Genomic DNA, 16,494 nt, shown 5'->3' with positions numbered 1-16,494 from the left:
TTCAAATAATATATATAATAATAGAGGGAGATCTATTTGATGATCTAAAAGCACTGACATGGAAGGCTATTTGGCAAGGGAAGAAAGCCAGAATAAGGCTGAAGAAAATTGGGGGTTTGATTTATTAGAGGGGATTTCATATTACTAATTAGAGGGTTAAAGAGAAGTTGAGATAAGGGGAATTTAAATTAATTAATTAAATTTAAAATATTTGGAAACTAGTTGAAAATAAGAATTCTATTTGTTTAATATTTAAAAATTAGACCCAAAAGAAAAAAAAGTATGAATATGTTTGATTTATTGATTAACCCTGACAATATATATAATGGTTTTGATTTATTAAAGGGGATAAAGGTAAAGGTAAAGGTTCCCCCGCACATGCGTGCTAGTCGTTTCCGACTCTAGGGGCCGGTGCTCATCTCCGTTTCATAGCCGAAGAGCCAGCATTTGTCCGAGGACATCTCCGTGGTCATGTGGCCGGCATGACTAGACGCCAAAGGCGCACGGAACGCTGTTACCTTCCCACCGTAGTGGTCCCTATTTTTCTACTTGCATTTTGACGTGCTTTCGAACTGCTAGGTGGGCAGAAGCTGGGACGAGTAACAGGCGCTCACTCTGTTACGCGGCACTCGGGATTCGACCCGCCAAACTGCCGACCTTCTGATCGACAAGCTCAGCCTCCTAACCCACTGAGCCACCGTGTCCCTTATTAAAGGGGATACCATATTATTAATTAGATGATTTAATATGGTGGGAAATAGATAACTTTTAGGAAATAGAACAATATTATATTCAAATAGATGTGTATTTTTAATATTACATTCTGTTTTGAACTGAGATAAGGGAAACTTTGGTTACCTAAAGCCTGGAAATTATAAATATCAAATGTCAAATTTGAATATTGATGGGAAACTAAAAGTTGGGAAAAAATCAATAACAGGACATTGATTGTCTATAAATATTGAATGTAAAAGTAACTAAGATATGTATAAGCTAAAAAATTATTGATAAATGTAATAATGATGTTTTTACTTAGTTGATATACTAAGAACTGTATTAGCTTAAATACGAGATAGTAGATATTAATGGAAAAAGAGACGAAATATTTGATGTTGGAATTTGAGATTTGTACTAAAGATTTTTGTATGTTATTGAACTATTGATTAACCTTGCCACTACATTGCTTTTTAAATACTTAAATGTAAAATTGGAAAATTAATAAAATATTATTAAAAATCAGTATGGCATAATGCTAGAATATTAAGGGCCAGGATATTTTCTAGGACTGTCTGTTTCCAACTATCTTTGCCTACTATTCAAGATTTGATAGAGATGCAAGCTTTGGGTTCCATCAGTGAGATAGTATCACCTTTGGATCTTCTCTTTAGCTATGCCTACCCTAGGGAACAATATTCTCCCTATTAAGGACTGAGATGGCCCCAACAGTCTTTAACAAGGCATGTTATTTGAGCAACTTTTAGTGCATGTATATTATTGCCCCCAGGGTGGTGTGTTTTATTTACTATTATTTTACTGCAATGTTTTTAATCCTTGTTAGCTACCAGAGTTGTTTCATGAGTGGGCCTCCATGTAGATTGAGTAAATAAATAAAGCCAAATAAAATGATGTAGGTCTATTATAAGCTTACCAGGTTTATGTTAAAGGCTGATTAATAGTGGAGCAGTTGTGGACTGTGCTATTATTCATTTAAAATATATACTTCACAGAGTGTAGCAGTTTAAAAGAGAAATTACACACTTCAATGAAAAATAAGGCTAACAACAGCTCCTAGCTTGCTACCTATCTCCAGATATTGGTACAGGGAATACAAATGAGTGAGTATCATGAAAAGAAAATAAATGATTGGTTTGAAGTGTTCCTGATGGGTGCTATGAGTCCATGGATCTTCAAAATCACATTTTGTCCTTTGAATCTGAACATTTGCACAGACTTAATTTCTTCCTCTCATGATAATTTAGACTTAACTAACTCTCTGAATTAAGAGTAATATAACTGTAACTACAGATAGTGACTGTTTAAACTTACAATGGAACTGAAAAAAGTGATTTATGATCATTTTTCACACTTATGACCACTTCAGCATCTCTGTGGTCACGTAATCAAAATTCAGACGCTTGGTAACTGAATCATATTGATGACAGTTGCAGTGTCTTGAGGTCATGTGATCACCTTTTGCGACCTTCCGACAAGCAAAATCAATGTGGAAGCCAGAGTCATTTAACCATTATGTTACTAACCTATCGGCTGCAGTGATTCACTTAACAACTGTGGCAAGAATGGTCGTAAAATGAGGCAAAACTCACTTAACAAATGTCTCACTTAGCAACAGAAGTTTTGGGCTCACTTGTGGTCATCAGTCAAGGGCTACCTGTAATGAATCACTGGGTTCTTGGTAATAAATATGGGGTGACCAGAATTCATTTCATGTTGTTTACTTAGTAACTTTCTGGGATATTTATCGGGGAGGAGGTGGCAGTAGAGGCAGTGATGGGTGCATAAAACGTTCCACAATTTTGAACTCTGCAGAAAAAAAGCAAAAGATGATAGTTCCGCCACATGGGATCCTATTCAAGATCTCCTACTAAGCTTTTTTTTTTCTCTCCGAAATTTGGCATCTAGTATGTGTGTGTTTTCTATCCTTTCTTTTCCCTATGCATTCATATAATGCAATCAGAGAAGGCATTCAATCAATCCTATCTCTGTGGAGATCTGATTCTTCTACCTGTTGTGAAATATATGTATGAATATAAACAGGTGGGGGGGTCATTGAGGAAAATGGTCTCCCACTGCAACGTCAGAATGGTTTTAATGCCAGGTGTATTATCTGCTGTCATCATGCAAAACCAAGATGCTAAACAATGTAATCCCTATTTCCTTTATCAATTTGCATATTTAGCTACTTTAACATTTGCATTCACAGTTACTAAAGTACAGCAGCATAATTAGTGTGCGTTTGACTGAACAGCTTTCATGAACACCCGGCTGCTGATAGAAAGGATATGGAAGAGAGGCTGGAAAGTAGCAGAAATAATACAAATGCACAGTCAGCCACTTCTTATGTAGCAGTGTGTATGCCTGTGCATGTCTGTGTGTCTTCATACACACACACACACACACAAATATACTACATTTATAGTTAATATTTTTCTTTATGAGAATGTAAGACACAGCTCCCCTTCATGGATTACTGCCTTGTCATGACGAAGGGGCTTGCGTAATTCAATGAAGCTATGAGCTATGCCATGCAGGGCTACCCAAGACGGACAGGACATAGCAGAGAGTTCTGATAAAACGTGATCCACTGGAGAAGGAAATGGCAACCCACTCCAGTATCTTTGCCATGAAAATGCCATGGACTGTACCAAAAGGAAAAAAAGATATGACCTGGAAGATGAGCCCCTCAGGTCGGAAGGTGTCCAATATGCTACTGGGGAAGAGCAGAGGGCTAGTACTAGTAGCGCCAGAAAGAATGAAGTGACTGGGCCAAAGCTGAAAGGACACTCAGCTGTGGATGTATCTGGTGGTGAAAGGAAAGTCCGATGCTGTAAAGATTTTTTCTCCATAGGAACATGGAATGTAAGATCCATGAATCAAGGCAAGCTGGACATGGTCAAACAAGAGATGACAAGACTGAACATCGACATCTTAGGAATCAGCAAACTAAAATGGACAGGAATGGGTGAATTTAATTCAGATGACCATCAGGTATACCACTGCGGGCAAGAATCCCTCAGAAGAAATGGAGTAGCTTTCATAGTCAATAAAGAGTAGTAAACTCAATACTGGGATACAATCCCCAAAATGACAGAATGATGTCAATTCGAATCCAAGGCAAACCATTCAATATCACAGTAGTCCAAGTCTATGCCCCAACCAGCGGTGCTGAAGAGGATGAAATTGACCGGTTCTATGAAGCCCTACAGCACCTTATACAACTAACACCAAAAAAATTATGTCCTTATCATCATGGGGGATTGGAATGCTAAAGTAGGAAGCCAAAAGATAACCAGAATAACAGGCAAGTTTGGCCTTGGAGTACAAAATGTAGCAGGAAACAGGCTGATAGAATTTTGTCAAGAGAATACGATGGTCATAACAAAGACTCTTTTCCAGCAACCCAAGAGATGGCTCTACACATGGACATTACCAGATGGTCAACACAGCAATAAGATTGACTATGTGCTCTGCAGCCAAAGATGGAGAAGCTGTATACAGTCAGTAAAAACAAGACCAGGTCTGTGGCTCAGACCATGAGCTTCTCATTGCAAAATTTAGGCTTAAACTGAAGAAAGTAGGGAAAAGCACTAAGCCACTCAGGTATGAACTAAATTATATACAGTAGAGGTGACAAATAGATTTAAGAAATTAGATCTGATAGACAGAGTGCCTGAAGAACTATGGATGGAGGTTCGCAACATTGTACAAGAAGTAGCAACTAAAACCATCCCAAAGGGGAAAAAATGCAAGAAAGCAAAATGGCTGTCTGAGGAAGCTTTGCAAATAGCTGAGGACTGGAGGGAAGCAAAAGGCAAGGGAGAAAAAGAAAGATACAACCAATTGAATGCAAAATTACAGAGAATAGCTAGAAGAGATGAATGCCTTCTTAAATGAACAGTGCAAAGAAATAGAAGAAAACAATAGAATAGGGAGGACTAGAGATCTCTTCAAGAAAATTGTAGAGATGAAGGGAACGTTTCATGGAAAAATGGGCATGATAAAGGACCAAAATGGCAGGGACCTAACAGAGGCAGAAGAGATTAAGAAGAGGTGGTAAAATTACACAGAAGAACTATACAAGAACGAGCTTAACATCCCTGATAACCACAATGAGGTGGTCACTGACCTCGAGCCAGACATCCTAAAATGTGCTACACTCAATTTGCCAGCAATTTGGAAAACTCAACAGTGGGCAAAGGATTGGAAAAGATCAGTTTATTCCAATTCCTAAGAAACGCAGTGCCAAAGAATGTTCAAACTATCGCACCATTGCACTCATTTCTCATGCTAGTAAAGTTATGCTTAAAATCCTACAAGCTAGACTCCAGCAGTATGTGGATCCAGAACTACCAGAAGTACAGGCAGGATTTTGAAGAGGCAGAGGAACTAGAGATCAAATTGCCAACATACACTGGATCATGGAGAAAGCTAGGGAATTCCAGAAAAACATCTACTTCTGCTTCATTGACTATGCTAAAGCATTTGATTGTGTGGATCACAACAAACTGTGGCAAGTTCTTAAATAGATGGGAGTACCAGACCATCTTATTTGTCTCCTGAGAAACCTATATGTGGGTCAAGAAGCAACAGTGAGAACTGGACACGGAACCACTGATTGGTTCAAAATTGGGAAAGGAGTCCGTATACTGTCACCCTGCCTGTTCAACGTATATGCAGAGCACATCATAAGGAAGGCAGGGCTAGATGAATCAAAAGTTGGAATTAAGATTGCTGGGAGAAATATCAACAACCTAAGATATGCAGATGATACCACTCTAATGGAGAAAGTGAAGAAGAACTAAAGAGCCACTTGTTGGGAGTGAAGAAGGAGAGTGCAAAATTTGGGTTGAAACTAAACATTAAGAAAACCAAGATCATGGCATCCGGTCCTCTCAGTTCCTGGCAAATAGATGGGGAAGAAATGGAGGTAGTGACAGATTTTATTTTCCTGGGCTCCAAGATCACCGCAGATGGGGAATGCAGCCAAGAAATTAAAAGACGCTTGCTTCTGGGGTGGAAAGCCATGGCAAATCTAGACAGCACACTAAAAAGCAGAGACATCACCCTGCCAACAAAAGTACGTATAGTTAAGGCTATGGTCTTTTCAGTTGCAATGTATGGCTGTGAAAGCTGGACCATTAAGAAAGGCTGAGCGCCAAAGAATTGAGGCCTTTGAACTATGGTGCTGGAGAAGACTCCTGCGAGTCGCTTGGACTGCAAGGCAATCAAACTGGTCAGTCCTGGAGGAGATCAACCCTGACTGCTCTTTAGAAGGCCAGATCCTGAAGATGAAACTCAAATACTTTGGCCACCTAATGAGAAGGAAGGACTCACTGGAGAAGAGCCTAATACTGGGAAAGGTTGAGGGCAAGAAAAGAAGGGGAAGACAGAGAATGAGGTGGCTGGATGGAGTCACTGAAGCAGTAGGCATGAGCCTAAATGGACTCCAGAAGATGGTAGAGGACAGGAAGGCCTGGAGGAACGTTGTCCATAGGGTCGCGATGGGTCGGACATGACTTCGCAACTAACAACAACAACAACAAAAGACACAGCTATGCTTACCTTAAAAAATAAGATCAGCCCAAATGGATTCTTAAATCATTGTAACAGCAACATTGCTATTAGCAGAATCACAGAATGCATGTTTTCCAAGGACATGAAGAAAACATCTGCTAAAACTAAGAGAAAGAAAATCAGGGATGAAAAATGTCAAGTTTATTTTTTCCTTTTTCATCATAAAGAAAGTAGTGGAGGGAGAGGGAGAAGAGATGTCTTAAGATATGATGGGGAAGTATCCACTTGGAAAACAAAAGAAAAAGAAGCAGCATCTGGTCCCTGAAGGATGTTGTATACAAAGAGAAAAGGAATAACACTTCAACGAGCAGCATTTACTTCCTAGGGCTAAATTTTTCATTTGGAAGAAATACATTTCACTAAGAATGGTTCTCTTCACAGGGGATGGAAAGGCTGAGATGTTAGGCCTGTTTAATTAAAATGAATCAGGCTGTCTCATTAGGAATTCTAGTTTTAAGACTGAATTAATATTGCAATGAATAGGCACTTTGCAACTGTTTAGCCTCGGTTTATCTGGTAACAGGACTGGGCTTTCTGAATCAGGATCATAATAGAGCTGGAAGGGACCTTGGAGGTCTTCTAGTCCAGCTTCTGCTCAAGCAGGAGACCCTATACCATTTCAGACAATTAGCTGTCCAGTTTCTTTTTAAAAACCTCCAGTGATGATTCTGTACATCAGACCCGTTGACTTAAATCTTCCCGAGGATTTACAAACATTAAAGCAAGTCCCTTCACTTTGTTGCTTAATGTTGACCCTGGTTAGAAAATTTCTCATCATATCATAGAATTCACTTCAAGGTGGCATTATTATTTATTTATTTGATATATTTATATCCCACCTTTTGTCAGGAACCACCCCAAACCACGTCTTAGGAAGACAAAACTCTTGGAGCCAAATCTTAGTCCAAAAGGAATCTTTACTATGACAAGCTTGGTTGTAGGAATACAAGACAGGACTTAATACTGTTCTACAAACTAAACCCTTATAAAGAGTTCCCAGTTCAACCCCCCCTTAACCCCATTTGGTCAGTCCCCCATCATTTGCCTCGTATCATCCCTCTCGTGGGAAAAAGGAACTTAGGACCTTTTATGTTTATTGCTCTCTTCCGTGACACAAGCCAGATGCTCCTACCCTAACCCCCCCTTTTGTTCCCCCAGTTCAAAAGGCTTCTCTTTTCCTTTGAAATGCCTAATACAGGCTCAATACACATTCGTTCCCTCCTCCTCGGGAGATGGCAGAATCCATGGAATAATGTTTTAAACATAATTTATGAATATGATATAAATGGATTCTGACACCTTTATTATTTTTACAAATAACTAAAGATAGCGAGCATATACAACACACTTTCCTCCTCCCTTTTTCCCCACAACAGCCCTGTGAGGTGAGTTGGATTGAGAGAGGGTGACTGGCTCAAAGTCACTCAATCTGGTGCCTCTACCACTAGATCAAACTGGCTCAATTATTTCCTGAAGATTGATGAGGATGCGTCTTTGACTGGGAATAATTTAGGAGTACTTCTAAAAAAAATCATTTAAATATGCATGCATGCATATATGTATGTATGTATGTAAATTAGATCATTCATTCATTCATTCATTCATTCATCCATGCATGCATACAACTAAACTACGGCTACATACCTCTTTTGTACTAGTTATCTTTTTTTACATTCAATCTACATTCTGTCCACATTCAGTCATCTTTCATCTATTCTTAGCTTTATTCTTCTTTTACCACACATGTTCTCACTGCATTCATCATATATTTGTGTGTATATATATTTCCTGAAGTGCAAAAAAGCATGCTGTCATATGAAACTATTTTTTTTCCTTTTTGATTAATAGTCAGTCCAACATACAAACAGCACATACTATCTACTATCTCATTGTTGCTATTTGTAAGTCCTAATACAACCAACAACTTCCAACTTCACTATAAGCATTCCTTGTGCATTTATCCATAATACAATAAACAACTAAGGGGACATTGCAGATCTTTGTCTTACTTCCTACTCAGTGCTGAACTATTCAGTAAGAATTCCACTTATTTTCATGCATGGTTTACTTCCATCATATATTGTTCCTAACTGCATTCAGCAATTAATCTTCAATTTCATAGTATTTATGCAAAAAATACCATTATTCAAGTCTATTTACTTTGTTGCCAAGGCTGAATCTACTTTGTTGCACACTCTGAATCGAGTCATATAATTAGTTTTCTTTCTCATATTCATACATTTTTAGTGGAAAAATCCAGTCTTCCCGTCCCTATCTAATAAAAAGCCAAACTGCAATTGCTGTTTTTGCAGTCAGTTGTCACAATTTTTGGCCTTCTATAAAGAATATGGAAGATGACCTTGACTGAAATATGAAAAAATTGTTACCTAAGCAAAGAGCCCTGAGAAACAAAATAAAATTAGTAATCAGCTCAGGCAGACATCTCTCTGATTCAGTGGAGCATAAGAAGCAGGGAAGGGTAGGGTGTGTAACACAATCAGACTTATGAGATTTTGTTATTATAGCCAATTTCAATAGAGGTGATTATAATCTTCTTGCGGAGTTGATTTTCTGGTCTGGTCTACCTAACGGGCTGACACCTTCCCAGGGACACTCAACAAACCAATCTCAATGCAGCTTTTGCATTCAGTCTTGTTACATTGGTTTTTGTATCCACACAAAAATCACAATTATCACACATAGATGCAAATGTTGTTGTTTGATGGTGTTAAAGGTACCATTACAGAATGTAAGCTGTTCTAAGTAAACCTGCCTTTTGCATTTGACTGGTGGTGATTTTGTCATTGTCCATGATGTTCAAGTGATGCTCCAGATGTTCTGGGATATTATTATTCATTGTATGCATTCAATGCAGAATAACAGCTGCCACTTTTTAGCTGATGATGGCCTTCACATGCATCAAAGTCTTCCCAAGAACCTAGGTGTCATACTGTACCAGTTTGCTACATGTGTGGATCCAAGTAGAGTGGCCTTTACCAACTGACAGATGGAAATCTTATCAACGCACAGATTTCTAAGTGTGTCATCCACATTTTTTTATTATGGCACCCAGTGTGCCAATACCACTGGGACCACCATGCTGTTTTATGGCATAATCTTTCAACATTGATTTTCAGATCTTGATACTTTATGTTCTTTTCCAATCCATTATATTCTATTTTACTATCTTCTGGTATTACCACATAAAATATCCACCTTTTCATTTTTTTATTTATAGCCTCTCTTGTTCAGCAGCATTAAGCACTTTATGTAGTATTCCCTCTTCCTATTTTTCTCCACAACAATAATCCTTTTTTCAGTGGCTAAGATAGAATAGCTGCACCTAAGTTACCCAGTGAGCTTCTGTGGTTGATAGTGCTTTCCAGTCTATCCGATATCTTAGATTTTTTCAATCTTACTCATAAATAATAAAAGCAATCATATTTTTTGATTCATTCATTTTCCAAGCATGTGACCCTGCAATCCCTTGCTTTGAAATGGAGTTGGGGCAACTGATTGAAGTTGAGCATTTACTGGCCAGATGCCCTTCCTGATGCTTATGCAGAGTTCACAGCAGACAATTACTCATTGTGCCCAGAGAGAGAAATATCTGCCACTATCTAGGATCTAACTGACAGCTGCCTGATTATGAGGCAAGAGCTCCACCTTTAGGCCACCACACCACTCATTTTCCAAGCATGTATATCAAGATGTGGAAGTCATAGAATGGATCCCACTTGATAAAAAACATCCATAAAAGAGACCTAAAACAAAATGGATCAACAACATCAGCAAGTATTGTGGGCCAAATTGGCAAAAGAAAGTTCAGCAGCATATCATCCTACAGAGGATAGACAATGGTTAAATGATGATGGTGATTATGATGATAATGATATCAAGATGTATTTAAACCACATTGTTCTGTTCCAGCCTATGACCTTCCCTGTTTGTGTGTCAAGGACAACCACTTTTCTTTTTAAATCAATAGGCTGGGGGAAAAAACCAACCCTTTTATTTATATACAGTTCAAAATAATTAAGTCCTCAAAACAAAAAGCAGCAGAATATTTTCCTTAGCAAATAAATGGTTCAAACAGCAAAACAAGAGTTAAACAAAAAGTTCAGCAAAAACATAAACAGACCAGGATTTCCTTTGGAGTTCCACGAACGGTTGCCTTCACCAACCAGCACTGCCCACACCTTCCCCTTTTATTAGCAGCCCCAAGGCATGGCTTCTCAATGCCTTCTCCTCCTTTCACTGAGTTGCCTCATAGACTTTCTATGGTCTGCTCTGCTAAACTGCCTTCTACTTTGAGCGTCTCTAAATAGATTCATCCGTGAAGCCTCAGAGTCTGAATCCTCCTCCTCACACAGCTGAGCCTCATACAGAACACGATTGGAGGGACCCGGCTCTTCCTCTGACTGAGAGTCCTGTAATGCATAAGAGCCTCCCTCCAACACCAAAGGCTCTCCAAACCCCTCCTCCTCCTCCTCAGAACCCTCAGACTCAGCTGGTGGGAGCAGAGGCTGACATGGAATCGCAACACACATATTCAAATCAACAGAAAAACAGAATAGTCATTTGCTTTGTTCATTCTTGGAATTTGGAGTAGCCTATCCATTGTTAATGTACTCCCTCGTCTCATTCCACACATTCATTATTGTCATCTAATAGAATGATTTTTCTCATGGGTCACATTTATTCATATTGTTGCATGATTTTCACCCAATCTCAATTTTTTCACTGGAGCATAACATAAAATTATTGCCAGCCTATGGGTTCCTACTTTCATATAAACTCATACTTAATAACATTACTTCATGCTTTCTAACATACATTTTTGCTCTATGATTCATGATTAAATCTTCATGTTTACTTCCCAGCAAGAATTTATCTATTCCATTCTACAAGAACAAACCATTTTCTTTGAAATCTATTATATCCTCCTTTCTGTTAGTATCATAAAGATAGCTATTTTTCTTCCAGTCATTTCATTTGTTAGCTTAAGTTGATTACCATTTAGCCCTTTTATATTCCAAGTCACAATCTTCCAAGTCACAATAAAATATTTTTATTTATCAAATAATTCATATCCCAAGGTCATTGCTAAGACAACCAATTTTGTATGTTGGTTAAGCACCAGGCTAAAAACCAGGAGACCATGAATTCTGCTTGTGCCTTAGGCACAAAGCCATTTTGGTGACCTTGAGCCAGGCAGGTTTTCTCAGCTGTAGGAAGAAGACAGTGGAAAACCACTTCCCAAAAACTTTGCCAAGAAAACTTTAGGGACCTGCCCAGGCAATCGTCAGGAGTCGACATTGACTCTGAGGCAAAAAAGAGAAAGAAAGAAAGAAAGAAAGAAAGAAAGAAAGAAAGAAAGAAAGAAAGAAAGAAAGAAAGAAAGAAAGAAAGAAGGAAAGAGGAAGGAAGGAAGGAAGGAAGGAAGGAAGGAAGGAAGGAAGGAAGGAAGGACCATCACTAGGTGAGTTCATAGATGGTCCACTGCTTCCATTATGGCTTTGGCCAATCAAGATTTTCACATATGACATAACAATTTTTAATAAGACAAATAAAGTATAGAGTAGTTTAACAGCCTTAGACATGTTGATACCACATGTTCTCCCCTTATCATAATAACAACACTCATCAGTCAAATTACTTTGCCAATATGCTACAAGCTAAGTTTTACATGGTCACACTAATCTATACAAACTAGGATTTGGAATCCAAACACTATTTTGTAACCAAAATCCTGTTGCCAGCATCTTATCAACTCGGGAGTACTTGCAGTGTACTGACACACATTCAGGATATGGTCTTACATTGAAATATTCACGTATGAACATTTTTACAGAAGGAATAATAGCTGAATTTGTGTCACATTGACATGGACTAGATTTAGATTGGTCTGTTTACAGTTAAATCCATAGGAATCAGTACAATGAATTTGAGTTAAGTACCAGTGAAAGAAAGTCTAATATTATATTAATACAACTTCCATTTATGTTTTTTAAACTCTGAATATGATCACTGTAATGATTTACATGTTGATGGGAAGAAATGAGGAATAATTTTGACTGACATGAGAAAGACAAGCAGCTTTGACAGGTTGCAGAGAAAACCTGAATTGAGATTTGAATAAAAATGAATGTCAGATTCTCTCTGGAAAATATTTTATTTTATTTTTCATAGGTCTAAAGAGGGATGATTATTGTCCATAGGAAAAAATAACATTGTCTTGATATGAAATATCAGAACCTGTTGTCAGTCCTAACTATTCAAGTCAGATACACTGAATTATGGCCATCAGAGTTCAGGCAGTCACCTCACACTTATAACCTGAGATTATCGTCCTCTGATCACACAGCAATCCTGTTCAAGTTCATAAGCAACCAAGACACCAGCTGACATCACAAAGGCTTATTTCTGGATTTGTTGCTACAGGCAACAAGTTTAAAAAAGTTGAATCTCTGTTATTTGAAAGAGAAAATTGTATGGATACTTTCTTTTTAACCATTGAATCTTAACTTCTTTAAGAGCTGTTTGAATTCCTAAGCCATTTTCATGCTTTCTTATGACTTTTGTAAGAGCAGAATTTGTTTTTTTTTTAAAAAACAACCAATGAAAGTGGTAGTTCTGGAACATCTTTACCAACCAACTTCTCTATTCCACATGTTTTTCTCACTAGAAAACATTGGCACTTTGGCAAAGTTCAGCATACCGCAATTGTTATGGGTCAGCTGAAAACAACAGGATCTGAGCAATTTTGTAGGCTGTACCACTGAGTATAAGATTACTGAGTGCCACATTACTGTTATTTCCATCAGGTTAGACAAGCAGCTCTTAGCATGCATACCACTTTCCTCCTGGAGAGACAAATTACTCAGCAAAAATGCTAACATTAAGTGGAGGCTATTCAGATCAAAAGGCCACTTAGGTTAGACATCAAACCTTCCAAGTTTCTTTTGCTGGATTGTCACTTTGGCCCTCATTCAAACATTTCTAAATGTAGCAACAATTATGAACCTTCATATTATTGTTACCAAACAAAAGATATGGAAAATCAGGGGGATGTCAGAGTACCAACTTCCTTTTCCATACTACAGATGTATAATGAGGAGTACTGTTTTTGCTCAGTAGTGGTCCAGAGCTTCAAAGGGGCACAACAGCATAGTGTGGATTGAAGGGTTCTTTTCAAGTGTGCCCTGGATCTGATCTTTTGAAGCAAAAGATCAGCATAGCTGCGGCACTTCAATCTGATCACAAAACATTCTGTCTGTATGCTATGCAGAGTTCTCACTCATTCTGCTGGAGGAAAATAGTGGGCTGGTTTGAGTCACCTCAGCTCCAGGTGGAGGGATTCAATTTTATAAGTTGAAATGCCACCTTAAATTGTATTGCTGGGATACTCTAGTTAAAGGCAATGCTTCAAAGCAATGCAGTACATTGATTGATTGACTGATTCACTGACTGACTGATTGATGGACTGACTGACTGATTGATTCATTGATTGACTGATTGAGTGATTAATTCATTTATTTATTCATTCATTCCAAAATCAAATAAATCAGTGTTTTTTCAAATTTGACAATTTTAAGATGTGTGGATTTAAACACCCAGAATTCCCCAGCCAACATGCTCAATCAAGCCCACATGTAACTGACAATTAACATTGTTGCAGCATAGTATAACATGTATACAAGAAAGGTGTTGCAGAAAATCAGTATTTTTGCTATCTTCCTGAATATTAACAAAGGAAACATTTTGATTTTTGGAGGCAAGCTTTTCCAAAGGGAGGGGTTTAAACCACTAAAGGCTCATTTCCATGGACACTGCTCAATATTCTTTAGGATGGAGACCTACAAAATGGCTTTTCTGTTTGTTCACATTGAGTGATAGATTTTGTTTGAAGAACACCTTAGTGCAGGGGTGTCAAACTCAATTTCACTGAGGGCCACATCAGCATTGTGGTTGCCCTTGGAGGGCCGGGTGGGTATGGCCAGGGTGGGTGTGGCCTACTGGGTGGGCGTGGCTGGAGTGCGTATGGCCTACTGGGTGGGCATGGCCAGCTCTACATCATTGGCATCAAGGGTGCCTATGGGGGCCTGGGCAGGAGTGGGACAGATCTGGGAGTCTCTGGCCGAAGGAGGGTCTCTGGGCCAGGGCCAAGGCAGCAGGGACCGTTCCCTCACTGTTTCCAGGATGGCTTCGGGGGCCACATGAAACCACTTTGCGGGCCGGATTCGGCCCCCGGGCCTTGTGTTTGACATGTCTGCCTTAGTGTGAGAGAAGTCCAAAACTGAAACCATACAGGTTTTTGCAATTAATCACTTGTCTTAGAAACAAGTAGCCAATATTATATAGAACATGCATGTCCATATGTCTGTCTGTCTATTCTCTCTCTCTCTCTCTCAACAGAAACCTAACTACAGCTGCAACATCAGCCACTTTAAACCCCTCCAAACCACACAATAAGCAAACTGACACCCACTATAAAACATGGCACCACCACAAACATGGAGCCGAACAAAAGCAGCACAACTCACCAGTTCAGGTCTAAGGCTGGCAGCTGAGACCAGCCCATCCACTCAAAACACACTCCCACCCAATCAGAACACAGCTAACCCCCACCCAATCAGAGCAAACCTCCACCCACAGACCACACCCCCTCTGGCAGTTTAAAAAAGAAGAAAAAACAGCCACTACCACACACTTCTCCCAGAAGAATGAAGCTGAAGCCACCAGCCTGAGGATGACGGATGAGATTTCGTCAAAACGTTGCCCTGATACCTCCAATTCTGAGCTTCTCGATCAGAAGGTCGGCAGTTTGGTGGGTTGAATCCCGAGTGCCACATAACAGAGTGAGTGCCTGTTACTCGTCCCAGCTTCTGCCAACATAGCAGTTCGAAAGCACGTAAAAATGCAAGTAGAAAAATAGGGACCATTACGGTGGGAAGGTAACAGCGTTCCGTGTGCCTTTGGCGTCTAGTCATGCTGGCCACATGACCACAGAGATGTCCTCGGACAAGCGCTGGCTCTTCGGCTTTGAAACGGAGATGAGCACCGGCCCCTAGAGTTGGAAACAACTAGCACGCATGTGCGGGGGAACCTTTACCATATATATATATATATATATATATATATATATATATATATATATATATATATATATATATATATATATATATATATATATATATATATATATATATATATATATATATATATATATATATATATATATATATATATATATATATATATATATATATATATATATATATATATATATATATATATAAAAGCAATGTAATCATGACCCAATTTCAATGAATTTATCCCATGTTGGATTTTTCAAGGGTCTTTCTTGCTATATTAATGTTACAGCCAAAAGAATTCCCCAACTTTTAAATACTACTATGGCAACAAAAAATGTATTTTAGCTTCCCTGCATTTCTTGATTAAAAAAATAATAGTTGCAGCCAAGAACAAGTACTGAATCAATTTCTCATATTGCATCAATTTATATGCCTCGGGAAATACAGACAATAAACCTATCACATGTTTCTTTTTGAAAAATAGCTGGATGATTTTTTCCCCCAATGGCCATTTTTCCTGGGAGCCATGCAGATTCCCTGAAAAGCCTGCTGCTGTGCAGCAAGTGAATGATTATTTGATTTTCTCTGCATATATGGCCTCTCCGCTTCAAAGTTCATGAGGGATGTAAGAATAGAAGCCAAGCAGAAATGAAAACCAAATAACTCCTGAGATAATTGTTTGACATTTATTTAATCATGGGGGTGGGGGTGGGGGTGGGGGTAAGGCTTCTTTATAAAGTGCATGTTGTTCCTCATGGTAACTTCCACTGATTTGGGGCTGAAAAAGATAAGTTACTTTATTACCTCTTAAAAGGCCCTTGGCCTGACACATTTCTCACCTCAGGGGTGCTCTAGTGACTATAAACATGAAGAGTTTTGCTTCCCAATCACTGGGATTAATCTTATTGTTTATTTAAAGGCATTAACAAAAAAGTTTTAAAAAAACTCTCTATAGGTGCCTTTGTGAAAAAAGTGGTATTTTTCAATATATAATTTGTCAAATATATGTATACATTTATGTATTATAGATACAGATGTCTCTCTCTGTGTGTGTGTGTGTGTGTGTGTGTGTGTAAATTTTTTT

This window comes from Vipera berus (genome assembly GCF_964194415.1).
Source record: "Vipera berus genome assembly, chromosome: 1".
In the NCBI taxonomy this organism is placed as follows: Eukaryota; Metazoa; Chordata; class Lepidosauria; order Squamata; family Viperidae; genus Vipera; species Vipera berus.
This window is presented reverse-complemented; position numbering follows the sequence as displayed.